The 18,035-nt window shown below is 35.8% G+C and overlaps 1 protein-coding gene across 4 annotated transcripts in view; it reads right to left on the bottom strand.

The window, feature by feature from the left end:
- The window catches only part of LOC145293999 (uncharacterized), a 174,820-nt gene that overhangs the window by 144,974 nt on the left and 11,811 nt on the right, over positions 1-18,035 (bottom strand). The window contains exon 2 of one of the 4 annotated variants that reach the window (XM_080140913.1): positions 16,943-17,048. The exons of the other annotated variants lie outside the window; for them this stretch is intronic. The gene's annotated coding sequence lies outside the window, so the exon portion shown is untranslated. The remainder of the gene's footprint in view (positions 1-16,942; positions 17,049-18,035) is intronic. 4 annotated transcript variants of the gene reach the window in all.

The raw sequence follows: 18,035 nt of genomic DNA, 5'->3' as shown, positions 1-18,035 counted from the left end.
TTAAAGTTTAAAGTGCAAAAGTCAAGAATCATGCTTCAATTGTGCTCTAAACAGAAACATCCATTTCAAACACGCCCTTGTCATATCAAAGAACCCACTGTTGATTTTATATGTCTGGGTTTTTCCGAGTCCATAAGGAATGAACTCACACATGCACATAAAGTTTCTTTTACACAATAGTAGAGATAGAGATTGAGTGTAGCAGGACAGCATTACTGTCAAAGGAAAAGTAAGGCGCCTCCTTCCCTCCACTAGTCTATGAGAGACCCGTGGGTATGGCCAAGAACCCACTTAGCTCCCCAATCAGGGTAACGTGAAGTCATGGAAAGCAGTGACTGATGTAATATGGAAGCAAACAGAAATAATTCTGTTTATGGTTTCATATTTCGTTGTGTTGAGCAGAAGATTCCGTTGGGTACAATGGTCAGGACAATCGCCCAGTATGGGCACTGCTCAGACAGAAAGAAACTGCAACCTACTGTCTGTACAACTACAAAGAAAGCTATGGCAATAGATCAAATTCTTTATTCAAGAAACAGCGTGAATAGGGTTCTAAATCAGAACAGCTCGCTCGGTAGGGATTACCACGATAGACAGGTGGCACCTGACCATCATCAAACTGCTCTCCAGCAACAGTCTGAACACCTGGGCTACATAAAAATTGATGAGCAACAATGAATTCATAAATGTTTCGAGGGCGAGAGATAGATGGAGAGTCATAGCTGTCAATGTCTGCACCAAACAGGACACCACATAACTTGAAGAGACAGCGATTAGACTGCCATCTATAATATAAATCTCACCTCTCTGTTTAAATGTATGTATGTATGTAGGTACATCTGCCTAAAACTTTCAACAGAGGCAACGGATTTTCACGAGATCAGTATCATTTTGAAGATCAACCCTTTGGACGACAAATATTGAAAAATTGGCTACAAATATTAATTCCTTCACCCTCAACTGGGCACTTTTCTACAATGAGAGGGGGGGGGTCGCTTTTTTATCCGATATTTCCGAAAGTCATCCCCTCTTTTTAATTGACTAGCCTTAATTTAAACCTTCGTCAATTCCAGTTTGGTGATGGACAATACAGCAAAGACGGCACGTTTTTTTGTTTTTTTACGTTCTTTTCCTCCTTCACGCTTACTACCACTTTTTTTTTTATTGCTCAACACACACTTCCAAACACCTGGGCAATGCCAGACACCCATGCTAGTAACATATAAATCAATATCTCTAAAATAAAAATCCTCCTCATCTACTACCAGTCTCTCACTTTTAGACAAGGTCTGGAAAGAGTCTCCAACCCAATGTCCCGCACTATCAAGCAAACTCCAATTCCAGTCCCATTGTCACAATGTGGCATCTCTGTCCCTGTTTTGCAAGTATTTTAATGACGAAAGCATGAAATACATTTTTCTTAATCTATTTTTTTACTAGCAGGAATACCCAGCATAACTTGGTGCCTATGAATTTTTTGGTACCGCGCAATTTTGAATTAGTTTTTTCAGGTTAAATTCATATTTTACAATATTTTTTTTCTTACATTGTAAGGCTGAAGCACAGATTAATTACTAAACACCCTCTCCATGTAAAGAATGGCTTTCAGAATAATAACATTATTATTTCAGCTTTTCGCATGATTACATCTTCAATAATAACATGATTAAATTTAACCCATTTAAAGTTTAAGAAGCAGATTCACCATTGTTTGTTATTGAAATGAACCGTTTCTGTTTTTAATCTTTACTTTTACAGCTTAATTAAAACGTCCACTTTCTTAAATAGCGTTTACATTTATATTTGGTAACGTACAGGTGACTACTGGAATTTAGTTCTCTTTAAGGGACACAGGGTTTGATAGTTTTTTGTCACCATAACTCCATTCTTGCCAACTAAAATACCTTACACTGAACTTTACCCTGAACCATACCCTCAAAAATATTCTGAATCTTCCAGCAAATTTTGTGACAACCCCACCATCAGGCACAAAATGGGGTGTCTATTCTGAAAGCCATTTTTAACATGAGGAGATTGGAGGTGGGCAAACGACAAAACCAACTACAGCCGTATTTAAAATTTTTATGTGGAGAGGGGGCATGCATTCACCGGGCAATGCTGGTTAATAGGTCCTGCTAGTGATTAATAAATTAAATGTTTTTATTTAAACAAAATAAAATTAAATGGCTTTTAGATATTATATCTGCATGGCACACCAGTAATCATTCTGTGGCACATTAGTGTGCCGCCGCAGCAGAGTCGTTGGGAACCACTGCTGTAGCATTATAAAGGGAATACAAATGAAATCAGTAGTTAACTTGACCGACGATACAAATAAAAATCGAAACTATAAATTCTAGGGAAATTTCAAAGTCATGCAACATTCTCAAATAAACGCCAGGAAAAATCATTTGTTGTAAAAAATAATGAACGTAATTTTTTATAAAGGAATGTTAGTGATGTAGATTGAGATGAGAAGAAAAGATAAAGACACTGTTCCATATAAGTTAACAAATTTACCAAATTTCCATTACTAACGGTTACTCTATTGTCCAATTTCTACTGTACACTCTTTAACCCTTAACCTCGAGTGACCTCTTGGCCTTGATAAGTTGTGATGCCTATGTAAAAAAAAAATGTTTAATTTCAAAGTTGTAAATGCATTCTTTATTAAGCCAATAAAAATGTTATTATTATTACTAAGCCAATAATTTTTTAAGCCAATAAAATTATTAATAAGCCAATAGACAGTAATGCTGTCCTGCTACACTCAATCTCTATCTCTACTATTGTGTAAAAGAAACCTTGTGTGTGTGTGTGTGTGTGTGTGTGTGTGTGTGTGTCTGTGAGTTCATTCCTTATGGACTCGGAAATGGCTGGGCCAATTTTTATGAAATTTCGCACAAAGTGTGCCTGGCAGTGTTCTTAGATAGGTTTTGTACCGGAATATCTTCAATAAGTATCGATAATCAAAATAATTCGATGAAAGAAGGAACAGGCGATTTTGACCAAAGTTAACACCTTACACAGCCTAACATCACAAGTGTATTAGAGAAGTTTTATTACCACACAAGCCAAAAACCCAGACATATAAAATCAACAGTGGGTTCTTTGATATGACAGGGGCGTGTTTGAAATGGATGTTTCTGTTTAGAGCACAATTGAAACATGATTCTTGACTTTTGCACTTTAAACTTTAATGCAAGTCATTATATATAACAAATAATATGATAAAATCAACAGTAGGTTCTCTGCAGTGCAATGTAGACTACAATATATTGTGGACTGAGTTACTGTAGGGAGGCTTGTGAAGCTTTCTTCTGGTGTACTGTGATAGGTCCCCAACTAGAGAAGGCAATCTATCGATTTGATTGAAAAAATGGGCGATTTCACCAATTTCGATGACAATAAAAATTTTGTTGATCATCATTTAATCCCTGGCAACGTCGGGTCTCCCTGCTAGTGCTCTACATACATTAGCTGGCCTGTTTTTTTTTTTTTAAAGAGTGCATTTAAAGGATTTTATATGTTGTTGTTTTTCTTTTGAAAATCGTCAAGAAATTAACTCTCTTTTGATTGTTAAAAAGGCCACGAATATTATTATTAAGCCAATGAAATTATTAATATGTCAATAAAATTATCTTCTACTATATAAGAAAATGATTGCAGAAATTCTCCTCTGAACCAAAATGCTGTAGGTTTGTAACATATGCCACATACAAATTTATTATGTCTAGATTATAATTCACTATCTTAGGTAACTTTAGAACGCTATTTTAGACACATTTAGTAGGATTTTATTATAAAATAAAATCCTACATTACATCTTAGGAGCAGCATAATCACAATTGCAACATCTTTTGACGAGGTAATTCCTATTTTCCCTCTAAATCTACAGTCCTCTTACCGCCCCCACTCATCACTGGGACTATATACACATCTTATAACCCTTCGTAACCGGTTCATACACTCATACACATACCATTATCTTTCCAGTGACTGATTACAAAATAATAATTTCTCCCTTCGAAATTTTCAGCTTTTTTCATTGGCTGAGAACTGACAGATCAATTATTTGGGAATAAACAACTTATTCAAAAAACAAACACGTCAGACCTTCACAAACATGGCGTCTCTCTCTACATGGAGCAATCATTTTATAAATATTAAGCCAACTACAAAAACTCTTAACTGCTCATACACAGGCACTGTCACCATGAAACTAACCCCCTTAAAAATAAACCATCCCTGATACAAACATAATTAACATTTATGGTTAGCATTGTTAATGATGCATTTTTTTGTGTTTTTTATTTTAATTTGTTTTGTATTGGGTCATTCACTTTTCTGGTTTTATTTGTTTAAGTTTTTTTTACTTTGAATTCTTTCCAGTACCCACCCTAAAAAAATATAATCCCTGAAAAAAAAACTAACATTTACGGTTGGCATTGTTTCTTTCCCTACTTCGATTCTCCTTACTAGACACTCAACAATGCTATTTTCTTTGTTTTTTCTTTACACAGTTAACTATAATGCTTGACTCTAACAGGTAATCATAGCCGTTAATTGACATTTTATGTACTTCAAAATCTCCTTATGTGTGATTTTAAAGCCTTTAAACTGTCTACTCCTTACTATTTTCAAAGTGTGTGCATGTGTGTGGGTGCATGTATGTGCACGTGTGTGTGCATGTGTGTGTGTAACTGCTTGTGCGTGTGTTTGTGTGTGTGTTTGTGTGTGTGTTTTTGCGCCCGTGTTTGTGCATGTGTGTGCATATTTGTGTCTATTTTGCGTGTGTGTGTTTTCCCATGTCTGCATGAGTTTATTTGTGCATGTACGTCCGTGTGTTTTTGAGTGTTTTTTGCATGTGTATATGTGTGTGTGTGTGTGAGTGTTTGTTTGCGTGCGTGATGCTGCGTCCATGTGTGTGTGAGCGTGTTTATATTTTTTGTGTGTGCGTGTGTGTTTTTTGTGTATATGTGTTTTTTTCCATGTGTATTTTTTGAGTTTGTGCTTCTGTGTGTGTTTGCATGTGTGCATGTGCGTGTGTGTGTACATGTGTCTCTAATACTTGCGTCAACCAGACTCAAGCATGGAAACGCATGGCCGGGTGGATACAGCTAGTTTTAATAAGTTAATAAAATTATTAATAATAATAAAATTATTATTATTATTATTAAGCCAATAAAAGTATCATTATTAAGTTAATAAAATTATTATAAAACAAATAAAATCATTATGAATAAACCAATAAAATTACTTATTATTATTAAGCCAATAAAATCATTATTAATAAACCAATAAAATTACCTATTATTATTAAGGCAATAAAATAAATTTGTCAGAAAGCATAACAAATGCAGTTAGGACAGAGGAATTTTTTATGACATAATTGATATATAAACAAAATAATCGAATTTTTATGACATAATTGATATATAAACAAAATAATCGAATTTTTATGACATAATTGATATATAAGCAAAATAATCGAATTTTTATGACATAATTGATATATAAACAAAATAATCAAATTTTTATGACATAATTGATATATAAACAAAATAATCAAATTTTTATGACATAATTGATATGTAAACAAAATAATCGAATTTTTATGACATAATTCATATATAAACAAAATAATCAAATTTTTATGACATAATTGATATATAAACAAAATAATCGAATTTTTATGACATAATTCATATATAAACAAAATAATCGAATTTTTATGACATAATTGATATGTAAACAAAATAATCAAATTTTTATGACATAATTGATATGTAAACAAAATAATCGAATTTTTATGACATAATTGATATGTAACCAAAATAATCGAATTTTTATTCTTTGGACCACTGTTCTCATCTTGACTGTTATTATCACAACATTTCAGTTGATATACTCAATCTCCAACCTTCTTCATGAGTATCTTATCGAACTTGGAAATCTGCACAGAATTTAGGATGGAACCCTTTATTTAATTCACTGTGTTCTCATACGATCAGACATAACAAGCCGCATGTGTGTACCCCCCCCCTCTGGTGCTGCATGTGAGATGATGTCATAAAAAATAGTGAAGAAATGATGAATGTGAAAAATGTGAAGGGCCCACATTACCTTCACATTTTTACCAAGTTTCAGAAAAATCTAATCGATGGGGCAAAAGTTATGGGGTAAAAAGTGTAATTTTAGGCCATTTTAGGGCATTTTTGACCTCTTTTGAGCCCCTGGGGATGCAATGGGAATTTTCACAAAACAATTTTTTTACTGTGCACATCTATTTAATGAAATACAATTTGTGGCAAAATTTCAAGAAAAACTAATGGACGGTTATCTGACAATCGTCTGGACTAACGGATGCACAGACGGATGCAACTGAAAACCTAAGTCTCTCTCCGATATATCAGAGGACCAATAATCAGATAGAAGTAATTTGCGCTTGTATTTTGAGTATCACTTACACTGAGGATTGAATTTTCAATTTAACAAGGAGTAACTTAAAACTGAATTTTACTTTATCCACAAGGACTTGTGGCATAAAGGGTAAAGTACTTGGTAAAATTTAGTTGCAAATTAGACTCTTCTAGAAGTTGAAGGTTCAATCCTCAGTGCAGGCGATACACAAAATACAATTGTGAATAACTTGAGAATTCTACTTGCTAGTGAAACGAGAGCATGCTATCCGAGTGGATTAAATAAAACGTTGTTTGAAATTCCACATGGATTCCAAAGTTTGTCAGAAAGTTTGATAAATTACAACATGAAGAAGGTCGAAGGTTACATTGGCTGAAACTTTGCATAAATAACACTAGAGATGAGAACAGTAGTCCGAAAAATTCAAATAATACAAATTATTATTCCCTATGCCTCTGTTCAGTCTCGAAAGACAAAGGATACACCCTGTTAGGGGCAGCTGCACATGTAATTGTGAGGCCAGGGTTGCACAATCCCCAACCACACCTCTCCTGAATTGACATTGTTTGAGTCCAGTGGCAAGGAGAAGTCCAGGAAACAATGCCGAGATAAGCGGAGAGCACATACAGCACCTGGAAGTCCCAAATGGTCACCCATTTAGTATTGGCCAGGTTGTGTTATTTTTATCTGTATAATTTTGTTAGTTTTTATTGTATATTTTTCAATAACGTCATTTTATTATATTTTATTTCAACAATAGAAATACTGAAGCCAACACACAAATCTACAAAAGATTTTTAATTTTGTTATCAAAAATACAAATAAAGACTAATTGTGTTATTTTTATCTGTGTAATTTTAATTAATTTTTATTGTATACTTTTTCAACAATGTCCTTTTCTTCTATGTTATTTCAATAAATCGCTTCACAATAGAAATACTGAAGAACAATAAAAGTGAAGGAACTGATTTGCCATGTCACCACTTCCGGTAGCAGACACACTGGAAATTAGCTGAAAATAACCAAATTTTCAAATGGGAGATTGTCCCACTATAAAAATATATAAAAGGCAAATGTTTTTTTCGGCGTGATTCTCGGGTGGGGGTGGGTGGGGTACTATCGCTTAGAAGTGTTTATAATAATATCTAGGATTTGGGAACGTGCATCGCGTCTAGATTTACTTACATCAACTTTTATAAAAATCGCGCTATTTCGCTGTGTCGCCTGTTTGTCCTGCTTTTTAGTATAAACTAGCGGGGGTACCCGGCGATGCCCGGGTGTTTTGAGGTAAATCAAAACTCCGTGGGGTGTTAAATAATTTAAAAAAATATTTTGGTAGGTGAGTATGAGAATCGAACCCATACCCTTGAGTTGGAAATTAATGTGTGAAAAAAAAAAAAACGTGCTACGTTAACCATTGAGCCACGGTGACAGACAACGTTAGGCAGGTTTTAATTTATTTATTTATTTAACTATAAAAACAGGCGTGCGCAATAAAAGTTAACTGTGCTGCTCCCATTTGACCTAATTAAGAAGGTCAAATAGAAGTCGCGCAGCGTTTGGGTTTGTTTATCCAAATTTGACTGTTTCTTCCCCCAACAGATGTTGGGGAGGGGAAAGCAGCTCCCAATTGTCCAGATTGAATCTGATATACAAGATTGATCAAAGCTGATTGCTTCTGGACGTTTTTCCCAGCGCAATGCCGAGAATACGTCGTTTGAATTTAGTTTCACTTTATTTATACTAAAAAGCCCGATCAACACGCAAGAAGCCAAAATAGCAATAATTTTGTAAAAGTCGACGTAAATAAATCTAGATGCGACGCGCTTTCCCAAATCATACATATTATTATTTAGAACCCATATAAACAGTTGTAAGCGATCGTAATGACCTCGGAACCGTGTGCGAGAAAAGCCTTTTGAAGACATACACATAATGATCACACACATTTTGCCTTTTATATATATAGATGAAGTGAAACTAAATATTCAAACGGTGCATGTTCTCGGCTTTCGTGCCGGAACGTCCAGAAAGTAATCAGCTTTTGATCAATGCGGTGGAAACCTTATATCAGACAATTGCTTTCACATGGACACCCCTATTTTTTTATGGGGAGCTGGTTTTCGACCCAACATCTGGGGAAAATAAACCAAAACAAACTTCACTGCGGGATTGATCATCAATCACTTTTTAGTTAATTCATCATGTTTTTTTCTTTTTTTCGCTTTTGCCTCAAGGATTCGAGTTCGACCCCCCCCCCCAACTTTTTTTGTTTTTTAAACACCCAGGCACTGCCGGACCGTTCATTTTTTTTTTGTTTTTTTTTAGAAGTTTTTAACATTGTTTGTTTTTATAATATTTAAAAAGGGTTAATTACTTCGCTTTGTAATCATTTACCCCCTCCCTCCCTCCCACACACGCCTCTAAAAACCCGGACAACACCGGGTACTCCCACTAGTGCCTTTGAAAACTGTAATCTGGGGAATATTTATTGATATCTAATATCTAATATTAAAAGTTCACAAAACTTGAAAATATCAAAATTTTCATTAAAGCGCTTCATCCTTCTTTAAATATCTCATGTTATGACCCTTTATTGCTACAAGAAGCGTTCCAAAAGTAATGCCTCCTATTTTTTGTTTATTCCGCCCAAATGAATCAGAGGAGATCGCAAATTGCATTGTTATGATGAGTGGACTTATGCATTCATGACCTGAAAGCTTCATCTCTCTGTTGCAAATACTGACAGTGTGAGACTCTCAGAAAGCAACTCCTGTCATGGAAATGTGGCAGTAGCAAGAGTTCGCTATTGAATTTTTGGCAAAAGTGCATTGAGAATGGTGATGACTCTGTAGAAAACCAAATTCTGGAGCATAAAAGGTTGCTCGTTTTAATGGTACCACTCCCATCTTTGTAGCTCAAAAGAAAAAATAGGAGCCTTTACTTTTGGAACGACCTTCATAGAAAATCTGTTCCAAATGCACATTTATCAGTGAATTAGTTTTTCTTTTTTTTTACTTTTACTCATCACTTATCAAGGCCTGAAAGCCACTTGAAGACAAGGGTTAATGAATGTAAGGTCGTAGTGTAGTAATCATTAATGTTAAATTGGGTAAAATTTGATTATTTATGGGGACAGCTCAAGAACTTGTTTACATTGAATTTGTAGGCTAACATGTTGCATTCAATCGGGAAGCAGGCCAGTGAAACAGTGTTCCATATGCAGGCTGTTCTGGAAAAGAAGCTTTGTTCATGGAAACTGCGTTTAGATTTAGACACAGACAGAGAGTGGGGGAAATTGTATATGGTGGTTGTAACTAGTTGAGTGTGTTCTGTGAAAGTTTGGCAAGAGGGCACCATAGATTGGAGTTCAGTCGAGCTCTTGCCATAAAAATAACAATAGAGCAGAGGCAGGCTCACAACCTCTCTTCAGTAGAAAAGAGGTTGCAGGTAAGAGAAAAGGGCATCACCTACTAGGTTTTCAAAGCTGGATAGGGCATGCTGAGCAACCATTTTTCCAGTGATATTGGCAACAGATTTGATGTATGTGTTCCATTTCAGATCAGGAGTGAAGGTCAGTCCCAGTAGCTTGTGAAGACATGAAGTTTCCCCAAGATAAGAGCCATTCATTTCTATTGGGGTGTGATGGAAGTCAGGGTGATTATGATGAAAGGAGAGAAGTTTGGTTTTCGATGCATTAAAATTAACCATCCACCTTTTTCCCCATTGTATCATGTTCTCGCTGTTATGGGGTTGATAGAAAGATGTTGGTCATTGCTGGCCTTTGAAGTGTTACCATAGATTGTGGTGTTGTCTGCATAAGTGTCTACGAATTTGATTTGGGAGATCATTGATGAAGATCGGAAAGAGAGTTGGGTCCAGGATGGAATCCTGAGGGACTCCAGCATTAATACTATAAGTTTCTGATTTCTGTTCATCACTCTTATAAACCTATTAGAAAGAAAGGATTAAATGACTGAGAGGACATTTTCAGCTATTCCATAGCTGCCAATCTTGTGAAGTAGATCTTTATGCCATACTCTATCAAAAGCCTTTGATATGTCAAGAGTTATTTCTCTAGATTTCCTAATCCTGTGTGATATGACAGTTAGTACATCAGCTGTAGATCTCGCAGAACGGGAACCATAATGCATGTTACCGAGCAGGTTATTTTTTCTGAGGTGATGACTACTTCTCTGTTCATTACAGATTCCAGCAACTTACTCATAATACACAAGAGACTGACTGGTTTGTACTGAGAAAGAGATGACTGTCTTTGGAATTTTTAAATACAGGGCAGACAAATGACGTTTTCCAGGGAAGCATTTCTCCTTAAGGCAACGTTTAAACAGCCTTGTAAATATGGAACCTAGTTCCGGTTGAAACTTTTTGAGCACTATGACTGGAATGCTTTACTGAAATCAAGGTTTTTGATAAGCTTGGCAACATCACGTCCAGATATGGATGTTGCATAGTGTGTTTTCAATCACAGGAGGAAATACAGGGGTAGGTGACCCTGATCACAAAGGATAGAATTTGCTGCAAAGTTCTTGGCAAAGAGTTTTGCTTTGTTAAATGCTAACAAAATTATGTCAGGTCTATTGATAATGGTAAGGATGGAGAATATACTTCTGTTCAGGACCCTGTTTGTTATTCGCTAAAACTGGTGGGAACCAAGCCGCTTCTCAGCTATTTTAATCGTAACATACTGAGCATACGGATCTCTTGCATTCTTTATTACTCTTTTATAATGGTTGCTGCCAGTCCTAAAGGTGGCTTTAGTTTCACAACATCTATTACGTTGAAAACAATGGAAATAATTATTTCTGTGCACAATGGCAGCGACACATTCTGGGGTGAACGACATCTAGTTGTTGGGCTTTTACTGGAATTTCTTGGAGAGTATGAAGCGATCTTTACAGACAATTAACCATTCAGTCAGAGTATATGACACATTCTTTTTGAACATGGAGTGTAGAGGTATATCTTGATATAAATGGAGAGGTATATCTTGAAATAAATAGAGAGGTACAGCTGAGGGTCTATAACATTTTATTTTTATAACTAAGACAACTAAGTGATTGGAATATCCCAATGAAGACAGAACAGAGGATGAACACATTTCTGGGCAAGTAGTAAGAAAAAGCTCAAGGAGACATGCATATTGTCCGTCGGAGTCGGGCATATGGGTGGGTTTGTGAACAATTTGTGTTAGGTCATAGGTAATTGAGACATCATGACAGTATCTCCACTCATCATCCGTCTTGTTTAAGTGGACTAGCCATACAACACTGTGAACAATGAAGTTTCCGCAAACGTGAATGTTAGCAGAGGAATGGGAAGACAGAATGTGGTCAATTTTCTAAGAGATACTCTCAATGATAGTAACTTTGCTGTTATGGGGGCGATAGAGGGCAAATATGAACACTGTACTGTGAGCAAGTTCTACTTTGAAGCACATATAAGGCAAATTAGGATCTTCTCTGGAGATCTTTCCACCATAGGAAAAGCCATCTTTAATGTAGGCACATATTCCATGCCTACGACGATTTTGATGTCAAGTTTTAGTATCCTTTAATCGTGAACTCGTCTAGGGACACAGTCAGTCTAATGCCAATTTTGCACAGGGCCAAAAAGTCAGGTTTAGTCTCCTGTAATTGGATTTCAACTTCTGGAAGGTTGGAATGTAGATCCCTGATGTTAGAGAAGGAGACCTGATAGTAGGGGAGGTCTATGTTGGGAGTTGATGTTCTGGGTTTAATCTTGTTTTGTTTGAGATTTTTTATTTTTGAGGATTGAAATATGTGGAAAAGGTCGCCAGAGTTGTTAGAGCAGAGAAATAAAAAAGAACAAAAAATAATTTTTGCAACCATGTAGAGGAAAAGCTGTAACATTATCCACTAATATGGCATCAAGAAGCCCACCAGAAGCTACTGCATGGTTCAGAATCCAGTCACCAAATGGCAATACAGCAGCCCCAGTACTTTGCATCTGCTGATAGAATGGCCTCCTTGGGTGTTAATCCAAAGTTCGAGTCCCTGACTATCAGGTGGATAACGTCAGTCCAGGTAAAATATTTACCTCCAGCACCATTATTAGTGACATGACCACATGAATAGAAATAGGAAGAGAAAATAAGGACACCTCAAGCGACTGCTCAGAAAAAACACTGCCAGCCCAGTATGCAGCTATTTTCTTCTCCCTTTGTCAGAAAAATCGCTTATTGTAAATGAGGACTGAGGGGCAAAATAGAAGAACCGAGAATTACGGGGTTGCTGAGAACGCAACCACAATGAATAGTTAATTAATATATAAACATATACACATGCATAAATAAAGATATTTGGATTTGTAGGATAACAGGCATATTTTTATAAGTTTTATTCTAAATAAGAATCATATCTCGTACAAAAGATGTTTTTACCTATGTTCAACGTCTAAGAAAAGTTCAATAAACGGCACAATTTACCAAAAAAAAAAAAAAACTAATCCAACAATCCAGAGGATCTAACTTGCAATCAATTAGAATGTCAAACTAAAACCTAATTGAATTCAATTTCCGCATATCCAACGTAACCTCCGACCTTCTTTGGGTGCATCCTGCCAAACTCAGGAATTTGCACATAATTTATTGGATAAAATCCTTTATTTAATCCACAGAAGTAGCTTGTTCTTGTTCTGACCGGGTACTAATCTTAAGTAATTCATAACTGTATTCTTTATATCGCCTGTAGTGAGAATTAAAACTCCCGTTTGCATACATACCAATGACTAACCTAACAAGCAGCAAAATCCCACGCCTTCACTGTTGAAGTCCCTAGATGTTAAAAAGCCTTCTACTCTAATAGTTTCTTCCCTCAAACTGCTAGACTTTTGAATTCCCTCCCTGTTTCCTGCTTCTCTGACTGTACTAACCCGCAAAAGTTTAAATGTAATGTGAACAGATATTGTGCTGCTCAACTCCTCACAGTACCCTGTTAGACACAATCCCAAATAATAGTACCTTACATTCCAAGTGGCAACAATATGCCTTTGTTTGAAAAAGAATAAAAAAAATAAAAAAACCTAGAAGACTGTCACTTAGAACTGATTATCACTTAGCACTTTTTTCCATTGTGCCACATTATGAGAATAACAATCAAGATTAGAACAGTAGTTCAAATGATACAAATTATGAATCCTTATCTAAAAGACGTAGAAACATAAAATTTAAATATTGACAGAATCAATAGCATTCCGCTTTGAAGTTCATACATAAAAATGTATAAACATTTACGTGTATAAGATTTAGATATGTTCTAAGATAAAGGTCTGCTGTCACATTTGGGGAGGCGCTATTCACAGCATTCTTTATTACCTTGAACGACACTCCCTCACACGTTGCATCAAGATGGTTAACAAAGCTAGACGTTACGTTTCTGGATTTTTGAGATGACGATTGATTATTCATATTATTTGGATTCTTTAGACTACTGCTTTCATCTTGAGTGTCATTTTCACAACGTTTCGGCCAATGCAACCTCCATCCTTTTTCAGGTGTTTTATGTCGAACTCTGGAAATCTTTCTGTCAAAGTCAGGAATCTGCATGGAATTTTAAACAGAATCCTTTATTTGATCCATGGGGAGAGCATGCTCTAGATCCATCAGTCGTGCCTAGGTAGATGCCCTACATAATCCATCGGAACCTCTTCTGAAATCAAACATGGTTTTCCTTGCAAAACCCTTTATTTAATCCATGAACGGATCATGCTTTTGTTCTATCTGACTTTCACCCAGTCATCGGCGATAGAATGAGAACATACTACTCCGGTGGATTAAAGAAAATATTCTATTCCGTTTAGGAATTTGTGCAGATTCGTGAGTTTGTCTAAAAGATTCCCGAGTTCGCCTAAAAGATTCCTTAGTTTGACAAGATGCATCTGAAGAAGGTAAGGTCGGAGGTTACATTGGCCAAAACATTGCGAGAATAATCACCCAAGGTGAGAACAGAAGTCCGAATAATTAAAATAATACAAATCATGTTGTAGTCAGTTGGAAAGCAGCCTATGGTATTTTGTTCCATAGATGGAAAGAAACTTTGTTCATGAAACTTCCATTTGGTTTTCGGTACATAGAAAAAGTAAAGTTCTTTGTAGCACTTGTTGCTAGATAACTTTTCACCGTGGATGTTTTACAGAGGAAACTAGAGGTTGGGGCTTAATCGAGAAGCTACCATGAAAACAAAACAAAAAAACATAAGAGTAGAAAGAAGCCAGCAATGTCTCTTTTGTGGGAAAAGGGGCTTGTTGTCTTGACAAATAAATTTGATTTAATAATTACTTAGAAGGTTAAATATCAAGCACAAGTGAAATATTTTATTGTAAAGTCCATCCATTTCTGTATAAAAAGATAAATTTCCAAATTTTTTTCATATGGGCACTTTTATCGATAGTACACACATGAAACTCTAATCCCCTTCTAGTTCCCTTCGAAGTAATCTCCTTCAGCTGCAATGCACTTGTTGTACCATTCCACAATTTATGGAAGGCCCCATAGAAGTCTTCTTGTGTAAGCATGTCAATGACCCTCATCACAGTCTCTTTCATCTCCTCAGTTGTCTCATAACCTCATAACAACAGCCTCTAATGTTTTCCTTGTGCCTACAGAATAACCAAAAGTCACAAGGAGCAAGTTCAGGACTATATGTAGGGTGAGGAACTGTTTTGATGCCCATCTTTGTCAAATAGTCTGTGACAATGATGGAGCACCCTTGGGACAAAGTTCACACAAATCTTTCACATTTTCAGTTCCTCACGAATAATTGTGTACAGTTCCCACACTGACGTCAAACTGTGCACTTATTGTCTCTATAGACACATCTTATTCATGAAATTCTTTATTTGGCCAATCAACTCTGGTGTTTTCACTTCTTTACTCGTCCTACACCTCTCATCATCCCTCACAGACTCTCTTCCTTGCTTGAATCTTTTATGCCACTCAAAAGCTGATGCTTTATTCATGCAAGATGGTCCAAAAGCAGTCTGAAGCATTCCAGACGTTTCTGTGGCATTTTTTTCTAAGTTTAAAACAGAATTTTATTGTGTATTGTTCTTCTAAAATGTCCTTACGTCTAGATTGCATTTTTGAAATTCACCAGCTGTGACAATGAGGCTTTAGTACGGCGTATTCCAATTCCTGCTGTAGCTGTTCATTTGAACCTGAAATCTTAAAAATTGGTCAGCCATCTGATGTATAACAATAAGATGCTGACTTTTCAAGAGTCTACAACAATTTTAAATGTCTGTACAAAAAAAAAGTCTGGAAACTTATTGAAGGCACATTGTACATTCTGGTGTTGATCTGATAAAAAGTGAGTAAAATTAAGACGAAGAACACAAGTAAAAAATCTCGTCTTTTAATAATGACCCCATTCACGCGTGTATTGTACTTAAAAGTGGTAGTCAAAACGTTTCACAATATTTGGATAACATTATTTACTTTTGTACATGAAGGTAGCGAATCACACTGAATCAGGAGATGACAGGCACACTAGATATTTTCTGGGTGCTACTTGTTGAATTCATCTATTAGAATGGTCTTGGAATCAACAGTTTTAAGTCTATATGACCTTTCTTAACTGTTGGAGCAGTGTTGCAGAGTCGGACGGAATAAGGACAGACTCAGACACTTAGAATTCTGAAATATCTGATGCCGACCCCTAGAATTCCAAAATATCTGATAATTCCAAAATATCTGATGCTGACCCCTAGAATTCCGAAATATCTGATGCCAATTCTTAGGATTCAAAAATATCTTAATCTGATTCCATATTTCAAATTTTTCCAATATCCAAATGGTTTGTTTGTTAATTCTTTGGAGATTTAAAACATCCAACTATTTGCATTCTTACAAGTCCGACTCCTTCCAAAACCTCTGGCTCCATAACTTTGCATCGAGATTCTTGCAACCCGAGCAAAATTTCTTGAACGATTTCTGATTACCATACTATAATCCAGAGACATGCCGAGTGTGTGTGTGGGGGGGGGGTCTCGGGATATTTCGACAAAGATGCGCATAGAAAACATATAGCTTGATGAGGATAGCGAGATCAAAGACCTAGAAGAGAGGAAAAATACAAATATCTTAGCATAGAGGAAAATAATGCAATTCAGCATGGTAGAATAAGTGAAAAGATAAACAAAGAGTATGTGCGCCGTGTCAGAAAAGTTTGCAAAACAGAACTGACAAACAAAAACAAAGATGAGTCTCAATAAGACTAAGATAATCTCTAGGACGTCAAAATGATGCCAAGAAAGAAAATCTCTTTCTGCTTACTATATCGCTGCTTACATATCGCTTTCTCTCTGGGTTTAAATAGTATTACTACTCTTTTGTCGCTGCCTCTCTTCGTTGATAAAGAAAGAGAGGAAACAAGGAGAATACTTAATTGTTTTCATTCGAAATAATGATTGTCAACAGAGGAACAATTCTGCTTAGCATAACATTAATTACGACCATGTAATCCCCACAGCTACCTACCTTGAAAATGCTGCTGTGAAACCTGACATAGTTATATGGAATAAGTCAGAAAGAGTGGCAACCTTGGTTAAAGTGAGTGTCCCTAATGATGGAGGTCTGAACAGAGCTGAAAGAGAGAAACAGACCAAATATCAAGGTCTCATATATGATATGAAAAGAAACCGGAATCTTAGAGAGATATCAATCATACCATTATTATAGGTGCCACAGAGTTTATGAAGAAGAACCTGAAGTCCTACCAAACTAATATTCCTGGTGAACCAAGTGCAAGAGAGCTCTAGACAATTGCACTTAAGGGAACAACAAGGATACTAAAAAGAGCTCTCGGTTAGTTCCAATAAAAAGCAGGGCCATGTCGGCAGCTGGTTGGCTGCCCGATACCCAGCGTTACAATCTTCAAAGGAAGAAAATTGAAAAGAAAAAACTTTTTTAAATAATTAAAATTTGATGATGTTTTTGGAGATTTTCTGTTCGTACGCAAACAGAAGCATGTGATTGGTTGACAAAAAAGGAATAGGCAAAGTTACACATGACTAGTTTTTACGATGTCAATATCTTCTTGAATCTCACGCAAATTTAAACACGATACATTAGATATTATTTTTTTATTGGAATCCTTTGAGATGAGTAATTTGCATATTTATTTATTTATTTATTTATTTTCAGACTATTATCCCTGTCTTCATAGTTGTTGTTGTTTCGCATCACGGTAAGACAACAACAACTATGGAAGGCAGTAATTACTGGGGATACAGTTAGAGACACAGTATTCCTATCCTGAAGAAGGCCAGAGAATGAGTTGGCTGAAACGTGGTGAAACAACAGCAATTATGAAGATGAGGATAACAATCTGCAAATAAATAAATAAACGGGATACATGTTTTCCAAATTTAAAGAAATGAACATAATAACAGATAACTTGCAAAAATGTACACATAAATTGTAACTAGCATTAATTCTAAGCAAATTAGTTTTGCTTAAAAACAATATACAAATACATTCCTTGTAATTACTCTCTCATGAAAATGCTGAGTAGTATATTTTTCTACGAAATGACACAAATATTTTGGCATTTTTAACAACAGCCAACAAA

Source organism: Euprymna scolopes, chromosome 15 (genome assembly GCF_053919585.1).
Source record: "Euprymna scolopes isolate OS-2025 chromosome 15, ASM5391958v1, whole genome shotgun sequence".
Lineage (NCBI taxonomy): Eukaryota > Metazoa > Mollusca > Cephalopoda > Sepiida > Sepiolidae > Euprymna > Euprymna scolopes.
The sequence above is the reverse complement of the archived record's forward strand: the minus strand, read 5'-3'. Positions and strand labels throughout refer to the sequence as shown.